Source organism: Micrasema longulum, unplaced genomic scaffold (genome assembly GCF_059751315.1).
Source record: "Micrasema longulum isolate JH-2025_06_02 unplaced genomic scaffold, ASM5975131v1 h1tg001802l, whole genome shotgun sequence".
Lineage (NCBI taxonomy): Eukaryota > Metazoa > Arthropoda > Insecta > Trichoptera > Brachycentridae > Micrasema > Micrasema longulum.
This window is the reverse complement of record NW_028278976.1, coordinates 260,202-278,067: the sequence shown is the minus strand read 5'-3', so window position 1 is coordinate 278,067 and position 17,866 is coordinate 260,202. Positions and strand designations below refer to the sequence as shown.

Genomic DNA, 17,866 nt, shown 5'->3' with positions numbered 1-17,866 from the left:
TTCTGCTTATTATTTTGATACAATATAAAATTTAATACGCTTTGTTTTATGGTTAACGATTTATTTTATTTATTTATTTTTTTCACATTTTAAACAATTGTTTATAAACAATAATCAATAATTAAAATATTGTGACCTCACTGGGGTTACCCGTGCCGAGCACACTTAAAATCTACTTTTTTTTTCCTGCATAGGATAAATAGATATGTAAGTATTATTTTATATTATTATATCGGTACCTATTTATATTTCCGGACATCACCAATACCAAAATAATCGTTCTAATTTTAAATGGGCAATGACGATATGAAAGCCCTTTAAGAAATTCTTCCTATGTGCGTCAGGATTCCGCCCTCGCAAAACTAAAGGCTCTTGAGAAAAATATGCGTAACTTTTCGTCAATTTGACGTAGTGTTTACTCGTATTTCAACGTTTCAAGTATCAGGTACATAATTATATATCTTTTTAAATGGCAAAATTTATGCCAAGTAAAAAAATCACAAATGCAAATATTGACTAAATGTGTTTTGTATAAATTATTTAATTTAATAAAAAAAGTACTTACGCTAAATTTTGTAAACACCTTTTTGTATTGAAAACATATAAATTTATTCATTTATTCTATTTTATTTCCATTATAAACTATGATTAATAATAAAAATAACCAAACCTACATGAAATTAAAATGTATCCCAAATTCTATGAAACTAAAAGCAGAAAACGAAAAATATAAAAACCCTGTGTTGAATTGAGATACAACGTAATAAAAAATGGAAGCATGAATATTATTTTTTTTAAATTAAAAAAACTGTAACAAGAAAATCAACATGTTTTTGCATCAAGACGTCTTGGAAATTGCAGTTCTTGGATAATGCATGTTTTATATATGTTAAAATATTACAACAGAGATGAAGAACACTTAAGAGAAGGTAATATAGAAGTCTAGGCATCTACAGGGCTCAGCTCTTTAACTTCACAAACATCAACAGATGAAAGAATTGAAGGAATATAGAAGTTCAAATATAGGCAGAATGGTGAATGTTACACAGTGTGTAAAGTGGCCACTTAAACCAGCCATTGACAGGTCATAAGCCCTGTAGATGCCTAGACTTGTATATTACCTTCTCTTAAATGTTCTTCATCTCTGTTGTAATATGTTAATATAAACAGCTCCCCAGGGAGTTGAATCCAGTCCTTGTCTACAAAAATTTGGACAAACTCAAAATATTGTTTTATATATGTTGTAAAAAAAACAATACCATAAGTACAATGTCAATTTAAGCAAAAGTCTATTATGTATTAATATCTACTTCCTTCAAAAAAAATTTTTTTTTTTTATTTTTCACTCTCATTTTCTTTCCTGATTCTACTGGCAAAATTAAAATAAGGGACGAAGAAAAACAAATCTTATGAAATAAATAATACAATATTTTGAGTATATCCAATCTCTGAACATTTTCTGGATTTAAACCAGGGGGTCGGTCGTCTGTACTGTAAATGCCTAAACATTTGAATTCTCAGTGTTCATTGTTTTCAGTTTTTTTATTCATTTTATTCGGACATTAGCATCACACTCGGGAACTACTTGACTCTTTTCTTTTACAAAAACCTGTTCAGCCCGAGTGTAAACTGCCCCGTCTAGAATATTAAACTCTTAATTATAATATTTATTGCGTGAAAATTGTAGACTAGTTTTGTATGAAAGGTCTAGAAATAATTTCGCAACTTAGTAAAGAAGTTCACGTTATGTAATATCGCCACGTTCATCAAATCCTATTTGCCATATCTGATACGCACATACTACATATCTACCGGGGGATTACTAATCCGATCGTCATTCGTTCAACTTTCGATATTCAATATTTCTTCCATTACTTATTAATCTTCGTATCTTTATGTAGGTACTATAAAAATTCTATAATTTAAACTCTTGGAAATAAATATCCCAAATGTTTTACTATTTTTGTTTAAAAATGTACTGAAAAATCGCTAAAATTTTATTAAATTAATGCAATCTACTTTGGCAAACAAATGTTTGTCGTAGGAGCCAAAACTAGCAGTTCTTAATGGAGGAGCGCCAACCCGAATGTATGGGAGCGAAGTATAGAATTGAAAAAAAATCATGAAAATAGGTTAAATGTTGTCAAAATGCGACCTCACGGGCGAATGTGTAGTAAAACGATGTATGATTGTGCACAAACGTCGAGATCCGTGAACTATGTAAGGCTGAGACATGCATTATCGACAGAATCAAGAAAGGGGTCCTGCGTTGGTTTGGACTTGTAGAGCGAATGGACAGCGAAAGAACGGCTAAAAGGATCTACGATGCAAACGTTGATGGATGCTGAAAACAATTTCAAAAAACAATATCAATTTTTTTTGCTACGTTTTTTTACTACATTTTTACTATGTTTTTACTACATTTTATTATGTTTTTACTACATTTTTACTATGTTTTTACTACAATTTTACTATGTTTTTATTACATTTTCCTATGTTTTTACTACATTTTTTACCACGTTTTTACTCCATTTTTTACTTTGTTTTTCACTTTGTCCTGTATCTTTATAACTGTTTCTATAAATTGATTACTGTTTTTTATATTTTTTTGACTGTATTAGAACGGGGTAAATAACCCTAGTTAGACAGTCAAAGCAACTTTACATTTTAATATAATTTTGTGTATGTAATATAATGATAATAAATAAATAAATAAATAAATATTGACCCTTTATCCATTTTTAAAATACGTTTCAACCGTGTCACCAGAAGTCAAAATCTGCTATTTATCAAATCTTCTAATAGCAGCTTTTGTTTTTATGTGCCAGTATCCAGAATGTGTAGATTAGTCAATTCGTCACGCTTGAAATTTTTTGGGATAGATCTTCCGGCTTTTGTAGATCTGTTCGCCTCTAAAACTGTGTTGAATGAAGATCGATCGGTATAGTTTAGCTAGAAGTCTTATATGTTAATCGTGTTTTTGAATAGATTGTATACCATTGCCTACATAGTTTTATGTTGTTTTTGTTTAATTTATTGTACATATGTTTCTTCATATAAATGTTACATAATAAATAAATAAATATTTAAAACAAAAATACAAACTTTTTTTTGAATAACGAAATATCACACCATAAGCGAGGAAAGCTCTTGTGCTTTGTGTGGGATTACATCGTTGGGATCGTAGAACAACGACGGATTTGCGAAAAATGGGATATTGACATTCTTTTATATTTGATATTGAAAAAGTTATACACAGTGTTTCAGGGCCACACTGCGAAACTTCAGAGGATCATTCCTCACAGTAAGATTTAAAACAAATCATTATATTTTTTTTCCAAATATTTAATTAAATTATTTTTTTTAATGTATTTTTTTATAATCTCAAAATGAATTAAATCTTTAATTTTTCGAACCAGCATCCCTTCCGCAAAAACACTTTTTTTTAAAGATAAAAACGTATTTGACCAACGAAGCGATACGCACCAGACGCGGACAAGGAAAGCGGCCGGGTAGGAGAGGGATAGGGGATTGTGGAGTCCATTTTGAGATTGTGAATTATGATTCATTTTTGAAAATTCTATTTGGAAAAATTTCAAAAGGATTTCTTAAAAGCTTACCATGAGAAATGTTCCTCTGAAGTTTCACGGTCTGGCCCCGAAAAACCGTGTGTAAAGTCTTTTTTTCCAGGTTTGAATATACATACCTATATATATATAAATTTATTTATTTATTAACAGACATTGTCCATGTATACAATTTATAGGGTTTAAATATTACAATAAAAGAATAGTTTAAAACATTTAAAAAAAGAAAAGAAGCATTGATTAACATAAGGGACATCGAGACAAGATCTGGGCTATTTATTTAGTGCTCGTTTAAATCGTTGTAAACTGAAACCAAAAAAGTCCAGATCTTGTCTTGAGTTAACAAATCAAATGTATACTTCTGCTCTTATCAAGTTGTGACATAAAGTGTCAAAAAAGTTGTAATTGCTTTGGCCGTATATAATATATTAATAAATGAATAATAAAGGCAGCATTATTTCCTTTGGTTTTTGTATTCTACGAGATCCTATTTTGTTTTCTACTGGGTAGACTATCGAACAAACGACGATAAGATTTGAACCAACCCCCTGAGACGATGTGTCTTGCATCCAATGCGCCGCAAATGAAGTATTCTAGAGCCATTTGTGTTCCCAATGAACAAGTCCCTGGCCATAATAATGTGAAGTTCTAACATCACCTATGGCGATACGCGCCTTCTTCGTAGCGCGATTATTGCTCGCGGTATTTATATCCTTCTGGTTTTACCTATCGTTTACTTTCTACATTCCGCTTACAACTTTTCCACTTATTCCGTAACTTGCCATCGGTTTACTTTATTGTAAAAGAAAAGGCATACGACACTTTACATAATACAATGATTTATTTATAAATACTCGTCACGGTAATACTGGGCGAGTCCACAATCATTTTCTAACTGTTGTATTTATTTATTAATGATTAAATAAAATAGTAATGATAAAGTTTAAAGACAGACCAGTTAAGTTTCTAAATTAAAATTATACATTTTAATTTATGGTGCATTTTTAAATGTGTTCGTGCGTATATATATATATATATACAGGGTGTTCTTTAGACCCTGTCACATCCAAAACCACGATGATCAGTATAGGCAAGAAGACATATTAGCATATTTAGCACGAAGAATTTTTTTTAAATAAAAATATTTTTAAGAAACAAATGGTTGCTTACTTCTGAAGGGGAGAAGCGAGAGGGGCGCGGCTGTGCGGTTGACGGTGTATCAAACTCCCCCTTCCCCCCTCCTCGTTTTTCTTCTGCAGAAGTAAGAAACCATTTGTTTTATTCTATATTTTATTTTTTAAGATTTTTGTTGTTCTAAAAAAATATTTTTATGTGCCAATATGTCTTCTTGCTCATACTGATCATCGTGGTTTTGGATGTGACAGAGTTCAAAGAACACCCTGTATATATATATATATATATGCAAAAGGGTGTTTGTGTGTATTTGTATGAGAATAAGTGTAGAGGTGTATTTGTGTGAGAGTAAGTGTTCTGGTGTGTGTAAACGTGGGGATCATTAAAAACAAATGGGAGAGTATCGCAGCCAGATAGGATAAGTCTTAATTTATTTTTAAATCAATTTAGGGGCATGTTAAATATATCATTAGATACCATGATAAACCAGCCAATGATAGGTCATAAGCCCTGTAAATGCCTAGACTTCTATATTTCCTTCTCAAAAATATATTCCGTCTCGGTTGCAACAAATTTAGATTTTAAATTTAAAGTACCTTAAGTACCTAAGTAAAATACTTAAAGTACCTACAAACAATGCAGTTAGGATATTATACTTCGTTACGATCGTAGAACAACGACGCATGTGATTTTCTTCAACTTTTCATGAGAACGGTTAATTTTTTTTTGTCACTATGTCATAACTCGATATTGGGGAGTACCGCTTTACCCACCGTTAAACTACTGGGAGTCTTACTTAATTCTGACCTTTCTCTTGACGCTCAAATCAGTAAAACGATAAGTTCATGCTTCTACCAGCTAAGACAAATTAAATTTACACGCAAAAATTTGCCGGTTGAAGCCGCCCGTCAATTAATAAATGCGTTTGTAGTGTCTAGAGTAGATTATTGTAATGGTATCTATGCAGGTCTACCAATTAACAAAATGACTCGCTTACAGTCTGTATTAAATGCTGCAGCGAGACTTATTTATGGAATCTTTAAGTGCAATCATATCACTCCACCACTTCGGAAATTACACTGGCTACGTTTTTTAACAGAGGGGGACTAATAACTCTGTTGGCTTATGTATAAATCACTGCACAAATCTGCTCCGGAATATCTAAGGGAAATATGCATTCCAGATGCACTAGCTGACAGGCGTCTTACGCTTAGATTAGCTACGTTTTACGCGAGAGAAAAGGTTACTATACCTCTACGCAAACAGCGCACTAAGTTCGGTGAGCGCGGATTTGCGGTCGCAGGCCCTATGGCATGGAATGCTCTCCCAGCAGAGGTGCGAGGCTGTGAGAGTGAAGTGATGTTTCGGAAAATCCTTAAAACCCACTTGTTCTCTAAATCATTTGAATAAATCCGTAGCATGTGATAACAAAATAAATTATTTTAATTAAATGACAAATTTAAAAAATTCAATTAAATTCATTAATCTATAGAATCACTTTGTAAAGCGCCCCTGGGGTATTATATTTCAAAAATGGCGCTTTATAAGTTGTCCATAATAATAATAATATCTTCTGATATTTGGGTTAGTTATATACTGTCGGCCTCGTGGTGTAGTGGTCAGCTCGTTTGCCTGCCATGCAAGAGGTCTCGGGTTTAATTCCCGACATGGTTGATGTGAAATGTTTATTTAAACGGTATTTTAACACTAGAATATTTCATAATCCCTCGACCGGTATCTGAAGCGTAAGACTGATCATTTTACCTTTATGTAACAAAAAACCAATAAAAAATTATCAAGATACGGTGCGATTACTACTTCAATGCAGTGCCCTATGCACCATTGATTACGTAAAGGAATCATGATGAAACTATATTTTTCCCCATCACTTCGAAATTTCAATTTAGATTGAACATTTTTTTGTATTTTTTTTATTTATATATATATATATATTATTGATATAGAAATATAATTACAAAAATACGCTTTAGAAAAAAAATATCTCAAAATGAATCTATAACATAAATTGAAAAAAATGTCCACAAAGATTTCAGCGTCTGAGCGTGGGCCATTCCTTTTTTAATTATTAAAAAGTTTATAGCACATAAATTTGGTATGACATGACCATGAAAAGAAAAGAAAAAGGAAAGAAAAACTAAACTAACATATGCTGATATTACGAAAACATGATTTATTTGCGGTATGCATATATTTTTAATTTAATTTCTTTTTTTTTAAATGTGTTTATCTGTTCCTTATAAATACGAGATCTCAAGTCGATTGGAAACTGTACCAATTATCCTCAATTTAAAATATTAAAATAATATCTTCGTATTTTTTAGTGTTGTAAATCTTATTTTGGAATAGATATGTATATTTCACGCCTTTCTTCTTCTTTCTCTTACCTTATCTCTCCTCCTTTTCTCTTTCCTCTTTTTTCCCGTTGAGTAATAGTATTGATTTAAGGTAATTTATATACAAATACGATTATTTATATGTTTGTATATCTTAAGCTTTTTTATTTTCTATTAATTGTGAAATAATTAAACTTTTATTTTATCGGTCGGTTAGAAGAATTTGCCATTTGGCAATAAGCACGCCAACGTACAATTCACATTATGTACAAAAAGATAGAAAACTAAAAAATACATTTTAAATTACTATAAATAATTTCTGAAAGATGTTAATCAGCAGATAAAATATATAAGTGTTAAATGATGAGTTTGGTGTTATGGATTATGGATACATTTATATAATTGTGAAATTTTACACAATAGACTTACAATTAACAGCTCCAGATTTCAGGATTTCATTTTTTTCCACTTTTGAAAATCACTTTTTAATCGCAATTATCCGAAAATGCTTAAAATCAACCTTTAATTAATTAACGTTACCCATAAGCGTTTACGTATTCCTCAAAATTCATCTAAAACGTATTCGCACTGCCTTAACCAAAATCAACATTTTTATGGTAGTTTCTTAAAATATTGTCTATTTTTCTCGACCACTCCAACGCGTTCCAGGCTCCTTATACGCCATTTTAGTATAGAGCTTTGTCCACCCCGTGCCGGTTTTTATAAGCAGACTACCGTAAAAATCTCGCTGCCGGAAAAGCCCTTGAATCTAGCCGGTAAATATGACCCATATTTACCCACCACCCCAACGTCAACCAGTACTGAAAGCTTATTAAAAACGCATTTTTCTTTCTTCTACTCCTTCAGGCACAAGAAAGGAAAAAAATGTAGCTTTTGATACAGTGGTCCATTGTTACCCGCTGGTAGAACATGGTATTTTGAATTTCAGGATAAGCGTCAATTTATCCGTCATACACAATGTCAAGTTCGCGTCTTCTCATATTTGCTATGCAATTTCATGCACCGTTTAATCCAGGAGTCAGCAACTTTACTATAGGAATTTATTATATTTTTTAACTTCTAGATTAAAACTATAAATAAATGGAGTCTTCTTCTTCTTTTTCACATCTGCTCCTTAGCGGAGCATGTGAATATCACTAACGCCTTCGGGAGACCCTATCGCTAGCAAGCACTCTCGCCTCTTCTTACGGCAATCCTTCTTCCCTTACTCCTGCCGAATAAAGCCGAAAGGTCGTCATCTACGTCTTACTGGACAGCGGGAGCCTGTAGGCGTGAAGAGTTGAGGCTCGGGTTAAGAAAGCACGTGTTCGAGCCTGGTCCACCACCGCACCCTTAAACGTTCGTTATGGGAGTCTGTATGTATTTTATCTCTTGGAGTATTAGTGTACCAGTAGTTTAAATAGAACATTAATATCAAAAATAATGTAGTAATTTGTCCGCCTGTTATTAATTATTGTAAATAAATAGTATCTTAAAACCTTTTCAACACCAATATCAATAACACCTTCCCTTTCACTTCTGGTCTAATATATAGAATAATGTCCAGCACCATCTCAATACAACCGCTAGCGCTACTGGCAATGGTCCAGTTAAGAGATGAATCTGTACCTACCCATGTTTGTTGAGTGCACTGTGCAACTTGCAATGTCAGTTAACTTCTGGTGTACAAGATAGACTTGTTTTCCTCATTTATTTTCCTTTCGTCAATCACCTGGATCGTCAATCCTTTTATGCGTGTGAGAATTTACACTGTTTCATATCTAGATTGGTATCCGTAATACGAAGTAGCAGTAACTAATAATAATTATTTGATAAATTGCTTACTGTAACTTCAGACATTGTTTTAAAATCTCAAATGTCACAAACCGACAATTTTTCAGGAGAGTGTTTAAACTGAATACTACGATTTTCCTATGGTTTTTATGTATTTTAATTAATTAAAATCATAGATATATTTCTAAAGCAGTGTGCGGAGCTTGAAAATTTTATAAATATTGCGTGTTTATTTAAATATTGAATAAAATGTATTGTGACACTTGCTGTTTAAAGACAATTTTTGGACTTTTGTAGTCCAAACCACGAAGAAATCAGTATGAATGAATGAATTGAAATAGCTGTTTATGAGAAACGTGTTTAGTCGATGAACTCTTCATATTTAGATTTGTAAAAATATACTTGCTAAAAACGTATATAATAGACTATCCAAAACACCTTTTGAACTGTAAAATAATAAGTGATAGTGGCGCTATATAGTGGTAGTAATGCTAATTTTTGGACATTTTCTGTTTTCAAACCAATTGAATATGGACAATTGGGGTTTTTACAAAAACATCGTGTTTTTAAAGGTGAATTTAAGATACATATTATTTTTTTGGAAATATTTGAAAAGAACAATGGTATGTACTCATACACAGTGAGTAATAATATCCATTGATATCATTTTAGAAATTTTTGGACATTCCATGTTTTTAAAATGAGGTCTTTAATTTTTTATTGAATTTGTCTTTGTGTCCTTTTTTTATATGACAATCTTCCTTCTCACACGTTATAACGATTTCTTTTATTCTTTTCCCGCTATTCACCTTGTCATTAGAAATTGCAGTCAACGTCAATAGTTCCAAGCTCTGACTTTGTCAGCTATATTTTTTCAGCTCCCCTCGACTTAAAAGTCTGTTTCCTACATGTTATGTTGTAATTTTGCACACTGTGTAAAGTGGCCAGTTAAACCAGCCAATGACAGGTCATAAGCTCTGTAAATGCCTAGACTTCCATATTTCCGTCTCAAAAATGTTTTTCCTCTCTGTCGGTTAAAGTAAAGAGGTTAATTTACACGTAAAAAAAGGTTTTAGGATTTTTTTCACGTTTTATTATAAATTTTCTTTCATCCTTTTACCAGCAATTTCTTCGCTGTTTTCGCTATTACTGCATTCTTATTTTAAATTGTATAAAATAAAATCATACAATACTTTCATACTATATCCTCAGAATTTAAGTATTTTTACCTTTTTCCATCTTGCTCTCTTCGCTTCCCGTTTCTCATCTCTTCTTGACCCGGCGAATCTAAAATAAAAAAAGCAGTTAATCAAAATATATAAGTAATTCATTGATATTAGTAATTTATCGTGGTTTTGATTGTTTGAGTTTGCAGTAAATACCGGATTGTTTAATTGTATCTTGAAGTGATCAACTAAATGACGGTAAAGCGTTTTAACTTTGGGTATGCTGTGTGGCACGTAGCGCCGTCCTGCTGAAACCACATGTCGTCTAGGTCCATATGTTTCAATTTGGGCCATAAGAAATCGGTTATCGTCGTTCTGTAGCGCTCGCCGTTGACGGCAACCGCCTCACCAACGTCGTTTTCGAAAAAGTACGGAACAATGACGCCGCCGGCCCAAAATCCACACCAAACGGTTACGTTTTGAGGATGCATTTTCACCTGGTGAACCTCGCGTGGATTGGTGTTGTCCCATATACGGCTATTTATTTATTATACAGCCATTCATCCAAAAATGCACCTCGTCGCTAAAAATTATTTTTCGGCATAAATTGGGGTCGTCTTCCAAACCCGACGCAATATTCGCCCAGTTGAAGTCTGCGAAAAGCCGAGTTCTTGTGCACGGCGAAGAATCGACTGCCTCGGGTTCTGCTGTACACTTTCTCGGACAGCGGCGATGTTCTCGGCCGATCTTGCGTTCCTTGAACTCACGAGTGTTGGCTAATTGATTACCGAAGCGGTCGTCTCAAATTTGGCTACCAAACGTTGAAGAGTTGACTGTGAAGGGTCACTACGTCTACCGTAAAATGGGCGCAATGCACGCAAAGTTTGCACTAACGAACACTCATTTGATAATAAAATTTTATCATTTGAACGTGCTGTTCAATTTTGTAACTTGCCATGGTGATTTGGCATAAGTAACTAAATAATAAAAAAAATATTTGACAGATGTCATCAAAACAAAATGGCCGCCACGGGCCGTCAAAATCTACCCGCGCAAATTGAAAAACCCTTCTTTGAGATAGTGTAATTTCCACTTGAAAATTTCTAATGATTTTCTTATTTGAAAATGTATATATTTACCCTTACGGATTATTACATTCATTTAACAAAAATAATACATAATTTTTTATTCATACTCTATTGTCGATAATAGTATTTTTTACGTCTTTTGAGAAGTTTGTCTGTCTTTTGTTTAGTTTTGTCTGGTAGTTTATTGTATAATTTCAGTCCCTGATTTATAAGTCTCGATTGTCCTTGTCTCGTTTTGGAATGTTGCATGTGATATTGTTCTGATCTTCTTGTATTATGTCCATGTTTATTACTATATTATTAAAGTTTTAGTTCTCCGTCTACAACGATATCAGTGGCTAACTTATGAATAAATTTAAAAGATTCTAGTGGAAAAGGTTAATTAACATTGAATTGTTTAGTGTTAGGAATTAATCTCATTATCATTTGTTGCATACAATTTGTTCATATATTTAGTTTGTTGTTCTGACTAACAAGAAGTTTCTTCTGTTAGGTAAAGACTTTTTTTAAAGACGATAAAGATTTTCTGCAAAAGAAGATAAAAGTAAAAGCAAACCACATAACTAAATATTTTTACGATTACGGTAGTCTCTTGGTAAACCGGCAAACATCGGACCAGACCACTGCCGGATTACTGGAAATCAATAATAATTACGCATTTAAACGGCATAAAACATGTTTTATTGTATACATATAAATATGTTATACAGTATTATACACCACATTAGTACATACACGCAATTGAAATTTGACCAAATCGGGGCGCATTAGGGGCGTGGCTAATGCCATGAACCGTTTTCGCGGGAATTCAAAAATATTTTTTAGGCTACTAAAAAGTCATCATCATCATTCCCTTTCAGCACCTAATGGTGCATAAGGCACTGCATTGGTACACCAATCGCAGCGTATCTTAATATTTTTTGTTACTTGGAGGTAAGATAATCAGTCTTACGCTTCAGGTACCATTACAGGAACTATAAAACATACTAGTGTAAAAACACCCTTTCAAATAAATATTTCACATAAACCGTGTCGGAAAAAGACCTCTTGCATGTTCTTGCAGACGCGCCGACCATTACACCACGAGGCTGACTAATAAGTACAATCAAAAATATTTTTTTTACTCGACAGTATTTCATACACCCTTTTTAATTTAAAATTGGTTTATAAAAATCTGATGTTTCACTTTTACCGAGCTACTCGCTTGGTAGCTGCCTGCGTAAAAACGCCGGATTACTGGCAGCCCGGAGAAATCAAGTGCCGGATTATAGAGGGAGTACTGTACTTCGCTTTCTCCACTATTATTAGACGTTTGACGTGTCGATTTAAAAAAGAAATGTGTTGTCAATATTCCTAAATACAATTATAAAATATTGTAATAGCATAATCGGCGTAAAATATTATGCTGCACCAGTAAAATTATCAATAAATTTGTGTCTCACCTGCCAAAGGTTATAATTTCGCAGAGCAGCGTAAAGTACCCCAAGTATTTATGGTGCAGCTCGTGTGGTGTCAGTATTTACCCATCTGATATAAAGGGTAATTTGCAATGGCGTGCGCATTGTTTTATCCTTTGACAAATTAACTTTTATGGCCCTCGCAAGTATAATCGATTCTCAATAATAACGTCATGTAATTGCTTTTGTTAAAATTGAGCTACGAGTATTTCAACTGAGGGTACGTGTCGTGTCCGCCTCGAGGTGCGTTTGCCTACCATGCAAGAGGTCTGTGGTTCAATCCCCGACATGGTTGACATATTTTTTATTTTTTTTAAGGAATAACACGCTAAGTCTCTATTTAGAAGCTTGGTCAGCAGGTAGGATAGGGGGAATATGAAAGGAGGTAATTAAATATACATCACAACACCCTGACCGATTGAAAAAATCTTTCTTGGATTATTTCGTTGCAACTGGCGGGAATCGAACCTGCGACGCCTGTTTCATAGTTGGCCGTCTAACCAAGAACGCCATGGTGCCGGTCGATTTAAAAAAAAAAGTTTTTATTCTAGAGTATTTCATAGTCCCTGGACTGGCATCTGAAACGCAAGACTGATCATCTTACCTTCATGTATTAAAAAATGTGCAGTACCCTATGCACCATATCCCTTTCCCTATATCTATGATTACCGAATGGAGCTTCTCGCTACTATCCGTGGCCCTGTTATAAGTCCTGTTGGATATACAGATCTGGTGGTTTCCAAAAAACAATTTCAACGCTTTTAAATAGTTTTGTAATCATTTTGGCGAATTGATCATGTCCAATCAGTTTAATCCCAGTCAGTGATGAGATCACTTTCCTTTTTTCTCAATCTGATGAAGTGCATATTATATACTTTTGGATTTTTAGCACAAATATTCTAAGGCTGCTAGAATTACAAAGAGCTCCTTCGGGCAGCTTAAGCAAACAAATAAGTGACATACATAATTGTATTTTTGCTCCCGCAAAGCCGAAGCTTGTCTGCGGGTTACATTACATTTTTTTTTAAATTTATAAGTAAGTACATAGTTTAATAATAATTAAAGAATAAAATATATTTATACACTTAAGTTTCACTTGCTGTTTAATAATTTTTTGACTATTTAAGTGCCCATTTTACACACTGTGTAACATTCACCATTCTGTCTATGTTTGAACATCTACATTTTCTCAACTCTTCCATCTGTTGACTTTTGTGAAGTAAAATAGCTAAAACCTTTATCACGTGGGTGAGATTCATCCGGCTGAACCAAATCACCTACTAGGCAACGCCTGAAAACAATTTTCCAATTTTCATACTTCTTCTTTTACCAGGTAGTTAATTCAACAATGTTTGAGTATGTTCAAATGACTGCAGACTGGCTAGATTTCCTACCTAGGGAGTTATTCATATTAAAATTTATTACAACAGAGAGGGAAAACATTTTTGGGATGGGAATATGGAAGTTTAGGCATTTACAGGACTTATGAAGAATTGAGGAAATGTGGATGTTCAAACTTGGGCAGAATGGTGAATGTTACACAGTGTTAAGTGGCCACTTAAACCAGCCAATGACAGTCATAAACCTTGTAAATGCTTGGACTTCAATATTCTAATCTCAAAATGTTTCTCTCTGTTTTCCCCCTCTGTTGAAATAAATTTAAATATGAATAACTCCCTAGGAAGGAAATCCAGCCAGTCTGCAAGCATTTGGGCATACTCAAACATTGTTGAAACTATGTTTGTTCATATTTATTATACCTATAACTATTTGTTTTATTTTTTACAACTATCTAAATAAATACATTACAAATATTTTAATGAACTGTAAATATTTATGTTTTTACTAATGTTTTATTTATTTATAAAAAAAAAATCGTGCTTCTATAATACTGATATTTCCATCTACGAGTATTAGTTATATTATAATAATCAAAATTATTTTGTTTGATGTTGTTCCACTATTAAAAATAAAATATGTCAGTAAAAATACTCAATATGTTAGTAATATTTGTGAATTTTTTGTTTTATGTTTAAAATTTAAGTCACGGAGTTATTACGTTACTATCACAAAAAGTGTCTTGGTGGGATTTAGTTTTTAAAAAGCATATCTTAATTTGTATTTTAATGTTTAATAAAAAATAAACAAATTCAAAATAAATGCGTGTAGCAAAATGGTTAAAGGACATCGGCATCTTAACGCAAGTGTTGCGAAAAAATCAAAAATTGAGACCGGTGTTAGACTTGCAACCTGCAATTTATTTTATTTATTTATTTATTTATTTATTCACACTCTTTATCAAAATACAATTCCATATTCACTTATTATTGTGATATCTGGCATTTATCCTTCCGATGGCAATGCTTAGTTGCGTGCTGTAACGCCATTTAATATTTATTTATTAAAATGAGATTTGAGATAAACCCTCGAAGTATTTATGTAAGTACCTTACCTATCCAGGTACTTCCTATCTTAAAATGATTCACAATACCCGTCGGAGGTTTTGTTTAAATCATGCAACGCAAAATGTCGGTTATCCAACATATCGTGGGGTAATTGTGTATGGGGAGCGCCAGATTTCGACAAGTTTTTATCTGCCTGAATCGAATGATGATCCAAGAGTAGATTTTCTTTCACATGTATTTCCCCTAATACAAAGGTCCAATAGGTATCTTGGAACCATTTCATGAAGGGATTTGAATACTGTCCAGCAAAGCTTGTATTTTATTCTCTCTGGGCTTTTCAACCAGTGCAAATCTCGTAGATGTTGTGAGATGTGAGAATATTTTTTTACTCCCGTAATAAGCTTTGCTGCTGCATGGAAATTTTAATTTAATCAATTAAGAAGATTTATACCAACTTTTACAACAACGCTCGACGATTCCAAAAATACCTATCCAATGTGTTTTAATGTCAAACTTTTGTTTATAATGTTCCAAATCCAAATGTTATATTTTAGTAAATCTTTTCTTGATGTTAGGTAGGTACTATAAGGGTGGCTCAAGAGATAACCGGCCAGGAATAATATCGATAAATGCTGTTTTATACTTAACAGTTTCCCTATCTGCACGGCAGAACCTTTATTTAGAAGATTCGGAAAGGTTTTTTTTTGTTTTTTTTTTAAATGAAAAATTAATGATTTTTCATTTTGGGGGCCATTTTCAATGAGTTGTAAATAATATACTGTTAGAGAATGGGAATCAAGTTGGGGTAGAGTGGGATTCGAACCACGGACCTTTGAGCCGTGAGTCCGAGACACTAGCCACGGGACCACAACCCGATTCATCGCATAACACGTGTAGCTCTTTTTATTGTGCGCTGTAAATAATTAAATTAATTAATTAGAACAGATGTTACTCGTCTCGAATCCCGACTCAAGGCCAGCAGGTATAATACAAAAAAAAATACCATGTAATAAACATATGGATTTTCTGAGCGCCATTAGTTATTTGAAAAACAAAACCTTATACTTAGGGAGCTTTTGTTAATAATACCGCATGTAACTTTAACTAATACAACGTAGATGGAATCAACAGTGCACACTGTGAACTAAAAACGTGCCACTACATATTTATTAGTATTATAATAAATTAAAAATAACTTTTAAAAATACCTGCAAAACGCAGCATCTGCAGTGAGTATTGTAAAAAATAAAACAACGTATGAATCATTGCTTTTACCAATAAATTCTATTTACCCCCGTCTTTACAAGGACGCAGATGGTATTCATTATTCAAAAAGATCACAGCGAAAGACTCGCGTTGTTATTTGGCTGCATCATTTGGTAGAAACTTTTTTACTTTCACGTAACTTTTCCCCGCATTTTTTTCGGCCTTTGCACTCGCGCATCCTGATTTTTTCTGCACCATACATACAATATGCCCATGTCGATGTTTAATTACGAAATTATTTCTATAAATAGCCACGCGAAACCGAGTGTGAGTATAAATATCGGGTTCGGGTGTGTGCGTAGAATATGTATGCGCCAACACTCACGCACCTCTCATCATAATAAAGTTATTGATAGGCCCGCGGCCCGTCGCTGCTATCCAGACGGAGAGGGGACGGGTGCGGTGAGGCGGGCGCGGGGGGTGCGGAGGTGGGGTGCATTCCGCGGCCAGTGGAAAAGTACTGGCTGTAACGCGGCGTTAGCAGGCTTAATCCAATCGCGAACCGCGGCCCTAAATAATAATTCACGTATCATTTTTATTTATTTTAGAAAACATAATATCTACATAAACCTGATTTCACATTTCACGTCCTAAAGTTTTACCAGTGGTCCTCCAGAAATGCGGCTTTTTTGTAACTTAAAGCATCACATTGACATACAATGCTATAGGTTTATCATCGGCTGCACTGCAGATTCTACATCTAGAAGTTTCAGAAAAGTGCATTTTAGCAGGGTGGTTTATTCAATTAACCCTCACTTAGTTTCGGCTTAGTTTCATTAGGTCGAAAGCAAACCTCCGCGAGTACCTCCTCTTTCAGTAATTCCTTCGCATGGTGCAGGTGCTTTTTGCCAGAGCATTATAATCTGCATCCGGACCCACGACCCAATTAATTCATTAATAGTAGCATATTTGGGCTTCATTATTCTTAGACTAAAATTAAAATCGTGTGAACTGTTTTATGATAGTTGTATTTATTGATTCAATAATTACTTGACATCCTTAAATATAATTTCATCAACGACCTTTACTACCCGTGCATTAAAATATATTTATCTATATATTTATTTACAATCCGTCTTCATAAGAACGGTTCAGTATAATTTTCTAATTAAATGTAATTCATAAATGCAAATATCGTCGGTTGACAGGTAAAACTCATTAAGTACTGATTTATGGTAAAGCGACTTTATGTTACCTAGTTCTATGTTTTTCAACAATCTCTTGCATAAAAAAGTCCATTGAGCGATCCGAAACTGCTGTTTGTGATCGTATAATTTCACTGCGTAACATGTGATGTTAACGACCATATCTCCCTTAGTCCTAGATTTGACACTACCTTTATTCTTGAAAGCGTTTTTATTTATTTTGTTTCTGTAAGACACTGATCAATGTTTTTGGTTTATGTTTTGTTGTGATATATTTAGTTATAAAAATGTTTAACTTCCTGTGTTTCTTTGTTGTTCTGAGTATGTACTCGTACTTCAAAGGTATCAAAAATTACAATAATCTACCTAATGAACTAAAAACTATTAAAACTAATATATCAATAAACAAATTCAAAGTAAATTTAAAGAGATTTTTTGAACCCGTGTAAAAACTGCATTCTATTTTAATT

At 33.3% G+C, this 17,866-nt stretch overlaps 1 protein-coding gene and 1 long non-coding RNA gene across 2 annotated transcripts in view; one reads left to right on the top strand and one right to left on the bottom strand.

Moving 5' to 3' along the window:
- The window catches only part of Roc2 (Regulator of cullins 2), a 115,509-nt gene that overhangs the window by 62,167 nt on the left and 35,476 nt on the right, over positions 1-17,866 (top strand). The gene's annotated exons all lie outside the window — the stretch shown is intronic.
- On the bottom strand, positions 10,074-16,449 carry LOC148273929 (uncharacterized). The gene is made up of 2 exons (XR_015824421.1): positions 16,194-16,449; positions 10,074-10,156 (listed from the first exon to the last, which is right to left on the bottom strand). It is a non-coding gene; the product is annotated as an uncharacterized LOC148273929 (long non-coding RNA).